Source organism: Callionymus lyra, unplaced genomic scaffold (assembly GCF_982586985.1).
Source record: "Callionymus lyra unplaced genomic scaffold, fCalLyr1.hap1.1 HAP1_SCAFFOLD_73, whole genome shotgun sequence".
Taxonomy (NCBI): Eukaryota; Metazoa; Chordata; class Actinopteri; order Syngnathiformes; family Callionymidae; genus Callionymus; species Callionymus lyra.
Window position 1 is genome coordinate 27,501 of NW_028258577.1, and position 12,500 is coordinate 40,000.

Below are 12,500 nucleotides of genomic sequence, written 5' to 3' on the forward strand. Positions count from 1 at the left end.
ACCAGGGGCCTGGGGAACATTTTCAACACTTTGGGGCATTTTTAAACACTTTGCTCTTTTTCCCCCTCTCCCAACCAGGGGGCCTGGGGAGCCTCCTCCTGCGGGGATGGGGAACCAGGGGCCTGGGGAACATTTTCAACACTTTGGGGCATTTTTAAACACTTTGCTCTTTTTCCCCCTCTCCCAACCAGGGGCCTGGGGAGCCTCCTCCTGCGGGCATGGAGAACCAGGGGGCCTGGGGAGCCTCCTCCTGCGGGGATGGGGAACCAGGGGCCTGGGGGGCCTCCTCCTGCGGGGATGGAGAACCAGGGGGCCTGGGGAGCCTCCTCCTGCGGGGATGGGGAACCAGGGGGCCTGGGGAGCCTCCTCCTGCGGGGATGGGGAACCAGGGGGCCTGGGGAGCCTCCTCCTGCGGGGATGGAGAACCAGGGGGCCTGGGGAGCCTCCTCCTGCGGTCATGGAGAACCAGGGGGCCTGGGGAGCCTCCTCCTGCGGGCATGGAGAACCAGGGGCCTGGGGAGCCTCCTCCTGCGGGGATGGAGAACCAGGGGGCCTGGGGAGCCTCCTCCTGCGGGCATGGAGAACCAGGGGGCCTGGGGAGCCTCCTCCTGCGGGCATGGAGAACCAGGGGGCCTGGGGAGCCTCCTCCTGCGGGGATGGGGAACCAGGGGCCTGGGGAGCCTCCTCCTGCGGGGATGGAGAACCAAGGGGCCTGGGGAGCCTCCTCCTGCGGGCATGGAGAACATGGGGGCCTGGGGAGCCTCCTCCTGCGGGGATGGAGAACCAGGGGGCCTGGGGAGCCTCCTCCTGCGGGCATGGAGAACCAGGGGGCCTGGGGAGCCTCCTCCTGCGGGGATGGGGAACCAGGGGGCCTGGGGAGCCTCCTCCTGCGGGGATGGAGAACCAGGGGGCCTGGGGAGCCTCCTCCTGCGGGCATGGAGAACCAGGGGGCCTGGGGAGCCTCCTCCTGCGGGGATGGAGAACCAGGGCGCCTGGGGAGCCTCCTCCTGCGGGGATGGGGAACCAGGGGGCCTGGGGAGCCTCCTCCTGCGGGGATGGGGAACCAGGGGGCCTGGGGAGCCTCCTCCTGCGGGGATGGAGAACCAGGGGGCCTGGGGAGCCTCCTCCTGCGGTCATGGAGAACCAGGGGGCCTGGGGAGCCTCCTCCTGCGGGCATGGAGAACCAGGGGCCTGGGGAGCCTCCTCCTGCGGGGATGGAGAACCAGGGGGCCTGGGGAGCCTCCTCCTGCGGGCATGGAGAACCAGGGGGCCTGGGGAGCCTCCTCCTGCGGGCATGGAGAACCAGGGGGCCTGGGGAGCCTCCTCCTGCGGGGATGGGGAACCAGGGGCCTGGGGAGCCTCCTCCTGCGGGGATGGAGAACCAAGGGGCCTGGGGAGCCTCCTCCTGCGGGCATGGAGAACATGGGGGCCTGGGGAGCCTCCTCCTGCGGGGATGGAGAACCAGGGGGCCTGGGGAGCCTCCTCCTGCGGGCATGGAGAACCAGGGGGCCTGGGGAGCCTCCTCCTGCGGGGATGGGGAACCAGGGGGCCTGGGGAGCCTCCTCCTGCGGGGATGGAGAACCAGGGGGCCTGGGGAGCCTCCTCCTGCGGGCATGGAGAACCAGGGGGCCTGGGGAGCCTCCTCCTGCGGGGATGGAGAACCAGGGCGCCTGGGGAGCCTCCTCCTGCGGGGATGGAGAACCAGGGGCCTGGGGAGCCTCCTCCTGCGGGGATGGGGAACCAAGGGGCCTGGGGAGCCTCCTCCTGCGGGCATGGAGAACATGGGGGCCTGGGGAGCCTCCTCCTGCGGGGATGGAGAACCAGGGGGCCTGGGGAGCCTCCTCCTGCGGGGATGGGGAACCAGGGGGCCTGGGGAGCCTCCTCCTGCGGGGATGGAGAACCAGGGGGCCTGGGGAGCCTCCTCCTGCGGGCATGGAGAACCAGGGGGCCTGGGGAGCCTCCTCCTGCGGGGATGGAGAACCAGGGCGCCTGGGGAGCCTCCTCCTGCGGGGATGGGGAACCAGGGGGCCTGGGGAGCCTCCTCCTGCGGGGATGGGGAACCAGGGGGCCTGGGGAGCCTCCTCCTGCGGGGATGGAGAACCAGGGGGCCTGGGGAGCCTCCTCCTGCGGTCATGGAGAACCAGGGGGCCTGGGGAGCCTCCTCCTGCGGGCATGGAGAACCAGGGGCCTGGGGAGCCTCCTCCTGCGGGGATGGAGAACCAGGGGGCCTGGGGAGCCTCCTCCTGCGGGCATGGAGAACCAGGGGGCCTGGGGAGCCTCCTCCTGCGGGCATGGAGAACCAGGGGGCCTGGGGAGCCTCCTCCTGCGGGGATGGGGAACCAGGGGCCTGGGGAGCCTCCTCCTGCGGGGATGGAGAACCAAGGGGCCTGGGGAGCCTCCTCCTGCGGGCATGGAGAACATGGGGGCCTGGGGAGCCTCCTCCTGCGGGGATGGAGAACCAGGGGGCCTGGGGAGCCTCCTCCTGCGGGCATGGAGAACCAGGGGGCCTGGGGAGCCTCCTCCTGCGGGGATGGGGAACCAGGGGGCCTGGGGAGCCTCCTCCTGCGGGGATGGAGAACCAGGGGGCCTGGGGAGCCTCCTCCTGCGGGCATGGAGAACCAGGGGGCCTGGGGAGCCTCCTCCTGCGGGGATGGAGAACCAGGGCGCCTGGGGAGCCTCCTCCTGCGGGGATGGAGAACCAGGGGCCTGGGGAGCCTCCTCCTGCGGGGATGGAGAACCAAGGGGCCTGGGGAGCCTCCTCCTGCGGGCATGGAGAACATGGGGGCCTGGGGAGCCTCCTCCTGCGGGGATGGAGAACCAGGGGGCCTGGGGAGCCTCCTCCTGCGGGGATGGGGAACCAGGGGGCCTGGGGAGCCTCCTCCTGCGGTGATGGGGAACCATGGGGCCTGGGGAGCCTCCTCCTGCGGGGATGGAGAACCAGGGGGCCTGGGGAGCCTCCTCCTGCGGGGATGGAGAACCAGGGCGCCTGGGGAGCCTACTCCTGCGGGGATGGAGAACCAAGGGGCCTGGGGAGCCTCCTCCTGCGGGCATGGAGAACATGGGGGCCTGGGGAGCCTCCTCCTGCGGGGATGGAGAACCAGGGGGCCTGGGGAGCCTCCTCCTGCGGGGATGGAGAACCAGGGGGCCTGGGGAGCCTCCTCCTGCGGGCATGGAGAACCAGGGGGCCTGGGGAGCCTCCTCCTGCGGGGATGGGGAACCAGGGGCCTGGGGAGCCTCCTCCTGCGGGCATGGAGAACCAGGGGGCCTGGGGAGCCTCCTCCTGCGGGGATGGGGAACCAGGGGGCCTGGGGAGCCTCCTCCTGCACCAGGGGGCCTGGGGAGCCTCCTCCTGCGGGGATGGGGAACCAGGGGGCCTGGGGAGCCTCCTCCTGCGGTGATGGGGAACCATGGGGCCTGGGGAGCCTCCTCCTGCGGGGATGGGGAACCAGGGGGCCTGGGGAGCCTCCTCCTGCGGGGATGGGGAACCAGGGGCCTGGGGAGCCTCCTCCTGCACCAGGGGGCCTGGGGAGCCTCCTCCTGCGGGGATGGGGAACCAGGGGGCCTGGGGAGCCTCCTCCTGCGGGGATGGGGAACCAGGGGCCTGGGGAACATTTTCAACACTTTGGGGCATTTCACAAGCGCTTCCCTCGCTTACGGCCACACCACCCTGAATGAGCCCGATCTCGTCTGATCTCGGAAGCCAAGCAGGGTCGGGCCCAGTTAGTACTTGGATGGGAGACCGCCTGGGAATACTGGGTGCTGTAAGCATTTTTTTTTGCCATTATTTGTGGGTAGAAAAGTGAGAAAAGTGACCTAAAATAGAACCGGGACTAGGCGGCAGTTCCCCCCACCAGGCGGCGGCATTTGGGGCATTATTTGTGGGTAAGAAAGTGAGAAAAGTGACCTAAAATAGAACCGGGACTAGGCGGCAGTTCCCCCCACCAGGCGGCGGCATTTGGGGCATTATTTGTGGGTCAGAAAGTGAGAAAAGTGACCTAAAATAGAACCGGGACTAGGCGGCAGTTCCCCCCACCAGGCGGCGGCATTTGGGGCATTATTTGTGGGTCAGAAAGTGAGAAAAGTGACCTAAAATAGAACCGGGACTAGGCGGCAGTTCCCCCCACCAGGCGGCGGCATTTGGGGCATTATTTGTGGGTCAGAAAGTGAGAAAAGTGACCTAAAATAGAACCGGGACTAGGCGGCAGTTCCCCCCACCAGGCGGCGGCATTTGGGGCATTATTTGTGGGTCAGAAAGTGAGAAAAGTGACCTAAAATAGAACCGGGACTAGGCGGCAGTTCCCCCCACCAGGCGGCGGCATTTGGGGCATTATTTGTGGGTCAGAAAGTGAGAAAAGTGACCTAAAATAGAACCGGGACTAGGCGGCAGTTCCCCCCACCAGGCGGCGGCATTTGGGGCATTATTTGTGGGTCAGAAAGTGAGAAAAGTGACCTAAAATAGAACCGGGACTAGGCGGCAGTTCCCCCCACCAGGCGGCGGCATTTGGGGCATTATTTGTGGGTCAGAAAGTGAGAAAAGTGACCTAAAATAGAACCGGGACTAGGCGGCAGTTCCCCCCACCAGGCGGCGGCATTTGGGGCATTATTTGTGGGTCAGAAAGTGAGAAAAGTGACCTAAAATAGAACCGGGACTAGGCGGCAGTTCCCCCCACCAGGCGGCGGCATTTGGGGCATTATTTGTGGGTCAGAAAGTGAGAAAAGTGACCTAAAATAGAACCGGGACTAGGCGGCAGTTCCCCCCACCAGGCGGCGGCATTTGGGGCATTATTTGTGGGTCAGAAAGTGAGAAAAGTGACCTAAAATAGAACCGGGACTAGGCGGCAGTTCCCCCCACCAGGCGGCGGCATTTGGGGCATTATTTGTGGGTCAGAAAGTGAGAAAAGTGACCTAAAATAGAACCGGGACTAGGCGGCAGTTCCCCCACCAGGTGGCGGCATTTGGGGACCCGTAGTGTGGGCAGAAAACTCACCAAAGTGACTTAAAATAGAACCGGTGCAGGCGGCATGTTCCCCCACCAGATGGCGGCATTTGGGGACCCGTAGTGTGGGCAGAAAACTCACCAAAGTGACTTAAAATAGAACCGGTGCAGGCGGCATGTTCCCCCACCAGATGGCGGCATTTGGGGACCCGTAGTGTGGGTAGAAAACTCACCAAAGTGACTTAAAATAGAACCGGTGCAGGCGGCATGTTCCCCCACCAGATGGCGGCATTTGGGGACCCGTAGTGTGGGTAGAAAACTCACCAAAGTGACTTAAAATAGAACCGGTGCAGGCGGCATGTTCCCCCACCAGATGGCGGCATTTGGGGAGCCGTAGTGTGGGCAGAAAACTCACCAAAGTGACTTAAAATAGAACCGGTGCAGGCGGCATGTTCCCCCACCAGATGGCGGCATTTGGGGAGCCGTAGTGTGGGCAGAAAACTCACCAAAGTGACTTAAAATAGAACCGGTGCAGGCGGCATGTTCCCCCACCAGATGGCGGCATTTGGGGACCCGTAGTGTGGGCAGAAAACTCACCAAAGTGACTTAAAATAGAACCGGTGCAGGCGGCATGTTCCCCCACCAGATGGCGGCATTTGGGGAGCCGTAGTGTGGGCAGAAAACGCACCAAAGTGACTTAAAATAGAACCGGTGCAGGCGGCATGTTCCCCCACCAGATGGCGGCATTTGGGGACCCGTAGTGTGGGCAGAAAACTCACCAAAGTGACTTAAAATAGAACCGGTGCAGGCGGCATGTTCCCCCACCAGATGGCGGCATTTGGGGACCTGCAGTGTGGGTAGAAAACTCACCAAAGTGTCCTAAAATAGAACCGGGACCAGGGGGCCTCTTCCCCCACCAGGTGGCGGGCTTGGGGGGCTTGGTTTCCGGGTAGAAAACTCACCAAAGTGTCCTAAAATAGAACCGGGACCAGGGGGCATGCTCCCCCACCAGGCGGCGGGCTTGGGGGGCTTGGTTTGCGGGTAGAAAACTCACCAAAGTGTCCTAAAATAGAACCAGGACCAGGGGGCATGTTCCCCCACCAGGCGGCGGGCTTGGGGGGCTTGGTTTGCGGGTAGAAAACTCACCAAAGTGTCCTAAAATAGAACCGGGACCAGGGGGCCTCTTCCCCCACCAGGCGGCGGGCTTGGGGGGCTTGGTTTGCGGGTAGAAAACTCACCAAAGTGACCTAAAATAGAACCGGGCTAGGCGGCATGTTCCCCCACCAGGCGGCGGGCTTGGGGGGCTTGGTTTGCGGGTAGAAAACTCACCAAAGTGTCCTAAAATAGAACCGGGACCAGGGGGCATGTTCCCCCACCAGGCGGCGGGCTTGGGGGGCTTGGTTTGCGGGTAGAAAACTCACCAAAGTGTCCTAAAATAGAACCGGGACCAGGGGGCATCTTCCCCCACCAGGCGGCGGGCTTGGGGGGCTTGGTTTGCGGGTAGAAAACTCACCAAAGTGTCCTAAAATAGAACCGGGACCAGGGGGCATCTTCCCCCACCAGGCGGCGGGCTTGGGGGGCTTGGTTTGCGGGTAGAAAACTCACCAAAGTGTCCTAAAATAGAACCGGGACCAGGGGGCCTCTTCCCCCACCAGGCGGCGGGCTTGGGGGGCTTGGTTTGCGGGTAGAAAACTCACCAAAGTGACCTAAAATAGAACCGGGCCAGGCGGCATGCTCCCCCACCAGGCGGCGGGCTTGGGGGGCTTGGTTTGCGGGTAGAAAACTCACCAAAGTATCGGCAAAATAGAACCAGGGAAGGGGGGGATGTCGGTCACAAGGTGCCCGAGTCAGAGAACCAGGAAAACGGACATAAATCCAGAAAACCTCGGTGTCTGACTGCTCCTCAAAAAGTGGTCTTTTTGATGTCACGAGCGCAACCACCTAGAGGTTAATGGGGAGGGATGGTGTGAGCGCAAACGGATTTTTCCTAAGTGTGACTGCTCCTCAAAAAGTGGTCTTTTTGATGTCACGAGCGCAACCACCTAGAGGTTAATGGGGAGGGATGGTGTGAGCGCAAACGGATTTTTCCTAAGTGTGACTGCTCCTCAAAAAGTGGTCTTTTTGATGTCACGAGCGCAACCACCTAGAGGTTAATAGGGAGCGAGTACAACAGGGGAGGGAGTGAATGGGCTCGGACTGTGGCCGAGCCTGGTGCCTCAAAATCGGACAAGGTTGGACTGGAAGCCCGCTGAGAACTCTGGTTCTTTTGCCAGACGAAACGAATTTTTTCCGAGTGTGACTGCTCTGCAAAAAGTGGTCTTTTTGATGTCACGAGCGCAACCACCTAGAGGTTAATGGGGAGGGAGTGGAAAAAACGACAAAGTGTTGAGCTCCGGACCGGGATGGCGGGCGACTCGAGCGGTCATGCCCGACTTTGAGACACTTTGTCGCGGTCATGCGAGCGACCTCCACTGCTCCCCGGAGGTGCCCCGGACCGGGTTGGCGGGTGACTCGAGCGGTCCTGCCCGACTTTGAGACCCTTTGTCGCGGTCATGCGGGCGTCCTCCGCCGGTCCCCGGAGGTGCCCCGGACCGGGTTGGCGGGTGACTCGAGCGGTCATGCCCGACTTTGAGACACTTTGTCGCGGTCATGCGGGCGACCTCCGCCGGTCCCTGGAGGTGCCCCGGACCGGGTTGGCGGGTGACTCGAGCGGTCGTGCCCGACTTTGAGACACTTTGTCGCGGTCATGCGGGCGTCCTCCGCCGGTCCCTGGAGGTGCCCCGGACCGGGTTGGCGGGTGACTCGAGCGGTCGTGCCCGACTTTGAGACACTTTGTCGCGGTCATGCGGGCGTCCTCCGCCGGTCCCTGGAGGTGCCCCGGACCGGGTTGGCGGGTGACTCGAGCAGTCATGCCCGACTTTGAGACACTTTGTCGCGGTCATGCGGGCGTCCTCCGCCGGTCCCTGGAGGTGCCCCGGACCGGGTTGGCGGGTGACTCGAGCGGTCATGCCCGACTTTGAGACACTTTGTCGCGGTCATGCGGGCGTCCTCCGCCGGTCCCTGGAGGTGCCCCGGACCGGGTTGGCGGGTGACTCGAGCGGTCGTGCCCGACTTTGAGACACTTTGTCGCGGTCATGCGGGCGTCCTCCGCCGGTCCCTGGAGGTGCCCCGGACCGGGTTGGCGGGTGACTCGAGCGGTTGTGCCCGACTTTGAGACACTTTGTCGCGGTCATGCGGGCCTCCTCCGCCGGTCCCTGGAGGTGCCCCGGACCGGGTTGGCGGGTGACTCGAACGGTCATGACCGACTTTGAGACACTTTGTCGCGGTCATGCGGGCGTCCTCCGCCGGTCCCTGGAGGTGCCCCGGACCGGGTTGGCGGGTGACTCGAGCGGTCGTGCCCGACTTTGAGACACTTTGTCGCGGTCATGCGGGCGTCCTCCGCCGGTCCCTGGAGGTGCCCCGGACCGGGTTGGCGGGTGACTCGAGCGGTCCTGCCCGACTTTGAGACACTTTGTCGCGGTCATGCGGGCGTCCTCCGCCGGTCCCTGGAGGTGCCCCGGACCGGGTTGGCGGGTGACTCGAGCGGTCGTGCCCGACTTTGAGACACTTTGTCGCGGTCATGCGGGCGTCCTCCGCCGGTCCCTGGAGGTGCCCCGGACCGGGTTGGCGGGTGACTCGAGCGGTCGTGCCCGACTTTGAGACACTTTGTCGCGGTCATGCGGGCGTCCTCCGCCGGTCCCTGGAGGTGCCCCGGACCGGGTTGGCGGGTGACTCGAGCGGTCGTGCCCGACTTTGAGACACTTTGTCGCGGTCATGCGGGCGTCCTCCGCCGGTCCCTGGAGGTGCCCCGGACCGGGTTGGCGGGTGACTCGAGCGGTCATGCCCGACTTTGAGACACTTTGCCGCGGTCATGCGGGCGACCTCCGCCGGTCCCTGGAGGTGCCCCGGACCGGGTTGGCGGGTGACTCGAGCGGTCGTGCCCGACTTTGAGACACTTTGCCGCGGTCATGCGGGCGACCTCCGCCGGTCCCTGGATGGCGGGCTCCAGTGAGGTCGGCGGGGGAAGGCTCGGGCTGAGGCCGACTTCGGTGCCTCAAAGTCGGACAAGGTTGGATTGGAAGTCCGCTGTGTTGAGGACCAGTGGCATTCGGCGGTGGAACGCTCAGAACTTGGCCGACATCGGTGCCTCAACGTCGGACAAGGTTGGAGTGGATGACCGCTGATAACTCTGGTTCTTTTGCCAGACGAAAGAAATTTTTCCCGAGTGTGACTGCTCTGAAAAAAGTGGTCTTTTTGATGTCACGAGCGCAACCACCTAGAGGTTAATAGGGAGGCACCATAACAGGAGAGGGAGTGAAAAGGCTCGGACGGTGGCCGAGCCTGGTGCCTCAAAATCGGACAAGGTTGGAGTGGATGACCGCTGAAAACTCTGGTTCTTTTGCCAGACGAAAGAAATTTTTCCCGAGTGTGACTGCTCTGCAAAAAGTGGTCTTTTTGATGTCACGAGCGCAACCACCTAGAGGTTAATAGGGAGGCACCATAACAGGAGAGGGAGTGAAAAGGCTCGGAGGGTGGCCGAGCCTGGTGCCTCAAAATCGGACAAGGTTGGAGTGGATGACCGCTGAAAACTCTGGTTCTTTTGCCAGACGAAAGAAATTTTTTCCGAGTGTGACTGCTCTGCAAAAAGTGGTATTTTTGATGTCACGAGCGCAACCACCTAGAGGTTAATAGGGAGGCACCATAACAGGAGAGGGAGTGAAAAGGCTCGGAGGGTGGCCGAGCCTGGTGCCTCAAAATCGGACAAGGTTGGAGTGGATGACCGCTGAAAACTCTGGTTCTTTTGCCAGACGAAAGAAATTTTTCCCGAGTGTGACTGCTCTGAAAAAAGTGGTCTTTTTGATGTCACGAGCGCAACCACCTAGAGGTTAATAGGGAGGCACCATAACAGGAGAGGGAGTGAAAAGGCTCGGAGGGTGGCCGAGCCTGGTGCCTCAAAATCGGACAAGGTTGGAGTGGATGACCGCTGAACACTCTGGTTCTTTTGCCAGACGAAAGAAATTTTTTCCGAGTGTGACTGCTCTGCAAAAAGTGGTCTTTTTGATGTCACGAGCGCAACCACCTAGAGGTTAATAGGGAGGCACCATAACAGGAGAGGGAGTGAAAAGGCTCGGACGGTGGCCGAGCCTGGTGCCTCAAAATCGGACAAGGTTGGAGTGGATGACCGCTGAAAACTCTGGTTCTTTTGCCAGACGAAAGAAATTTTTTCCGAGTGTGACTGCTCTGCAAAAAGTGGTCTTTTTGATGTCACGAGCGCAACCACCTAGAGGTTAATAGGGAGGCACCATAACAGGAGAGGGAGTGAAAAGGCTCGGAGGGTGGCCGAGCCTGGTGCCTCAAAGTCGGACAAGGTTGGAGTGGATGACCGCTGAGAACTCTGGTTCTTTTGCCTGACGAAAGAAATTTTTTCCGAGTGTGACTGCTCTGCAAAAAGTGGTCTTTTTGATGTCACGAGCGCAACCACCTAGAGGTTAATAGGGAGGCACCATAACAGGAGAGGGAGTGAAAAGGCTCGGAGGGTGGCCGAGCCTGGTGCCTCAAAATCGGACAAGGTTGGAGTGGATGACCGCTGAAAACTCTGGTTCTTTTGCCTGACGAAAGAAATTTTTTCCGAGTGTGACTGCTCTGCAAAAAGTGGTCTTTTTGATGTCACGAGCGCAACCACCTAGAGGTTAATAGGGAGGCACCATAACAGGAGAGGGAGTGAAAAGGCTCGGAGGGTGGCCGAGCCTGGTGCCTCAAAGTCGGACAAGGTTGGAGTGGATGGCCGCGGAGAACTCTGGTTCTTTTGCCTGACGAAAGAAATTTTTTCCGAGTGTGACTGCTCCTCAAAAAGTGGTCTTTTTGATGTCACGAGCGCAACCACCTAGAGGTTAATAGGGAGGCACCATAACAGGAGAGGGAGTGAAAAGGCTCGGAGGGTGGCCGAGCCTGGTGCCTCAAAATCGGACAAGGTTGGAGTGGATGGCCGCGGAGAACTCTGGTTCTTTTGCCTGACGAAAGAAATTTTTTCCGAGTGTGACTGCTCTGCAAAAAGTGGTCTTTTTGATGTCACGAGCGCAACCACCTAGAGGTTAATAGGGAGGCACCATAACAGGAGAGGGAAGGAAAAGGCTCGGAGGGTGGCCGAGCCTGGTGCCTCAAAGTCGGACAAGGTTGGAGTGGATGGCCGCGGAGAACTCTGGTTCTTTTGCCTGACGAAAGAAATTTTTTCCGAGTGTGACTGCTCCTCAAAAAGTGGTCTTTTTGATGTCACGAGCGCAACCACCTAGAGGTTAATAGGGAGGCACCATAACAGGAGAGGGAAGGAAAAGGCTCGGAGGGTGGCCGAGCCTGGTGCCTCAAAGTCGGACAAGGTTGGAGTGGATGGCCGCGGAGAACTCTGGTTCTTTTGCCTGACGAAAGAAATTTTTTCCGAGTGTGACTGCTCCTCAAAAAGTGGTCTTTTTGATGTCACGAGCGCAACCACCTAGAGGTTAATAGGGAGGCACCATAACAGGAGAGGGAAGGAAAAGGCTCGGAGGGTGGCCGAGCCTGGTGCCTCAAAGTCGGACAAGGTTGGAGTGGATGGCCGCGGAGAACTCTGGTTCTTTTGCCTGACGAAAGAAATTTTTTCCGAGTGTGACTGCTCCTCAAAAAGTGGTCTTTTTGATGTCACGAGCGCAACCACCTAGAGGTTAATAGGGAGGCACCATAACAGGAGAGGGAAGGAAAAGGCTCGGAGGGTGGCCGAGCCTGGTGCCTCAAAGTCGGACAAGGTTGGAGTGGATGGCCGCGGAGAACTCTGGTTCTTTTGCCTGACGAAAGAAATTTTTTCCGAGTGTGACTGCTCTGCAAAAAGTGGTCTTTTTGATGTCACGAGCGCAACCACCTAGAGGTTAATAGGGAGGCACCATAACAGGAGAGGGAAGGAAAAGGCTCGGAGGGTGGCCGAGCCTGGTGCCTCAAAGTCGGACAAGGTTGGAGTGGATGGCCGCGGAGAACTCTGGTTCTTTTGCCTGACGAAAGAAATTTTTTCCGAGTGTGACTGCTCCTCAAAAAGTGGTCTTTTTGATGTCACGAGCGCAACCACCTAGAGGTTAATAGGGAGGCACCATAACAGGAGAGGGAAGGAAAAGGCTCGGAGGGTGGCCGAGCCTGGTGCCTCAAAGTCGGACAAGGTTGGAGTGGATGGCCGCGGAGAACTCTGGTTCTTTTGCCTGACGAAAGAAATTTTTTCCGAGTGTGACTGCTCTTCAAAAAGTGGTCTTTTTGATGTCACGAGCGCAACCACCTAGAGGTTAATAGGGAGGCACCATAACAGGAGAGGGAAGGAAAAGGCTCGGAGGGTGGCCGAGCCTGGTGCCTCAAAGTCGGACAAGGTTGGAGTGGATGGCCGCGGAGAACTCTGGTTCTTTTGCCTGACGAAAGAAATTTTTTCCGAGTGTGACTGCTCCTCAAAAAGTGGTCTTTTTGATGTCACGAGCGCAACCACCTAGAGGTTAATAGGGAGGCACCATAACAGGAG

At 60.8% G+C, this 12,500-nt stretch overlaps 1 non-coding gene across 1 annotated transcript; it reads left to right on the forward strand.

Annotated features, from left to right (window-relative positions):
- Nucleotides 1–3,649: 3,649 nt before the first annotated feature.
- On the forward strand, nucleotides 3,650–3,768 carry LOC148058522 (5S ribosomal RNA). The gene has a single exon (XR_015709744.1). It is a non-coding gene; the product is annotated as a 5S ribosomal RNA (ribosomal RNA).
- Nucleotides 3,769–12,500: the final 8,732 nt, after the last annotated feature.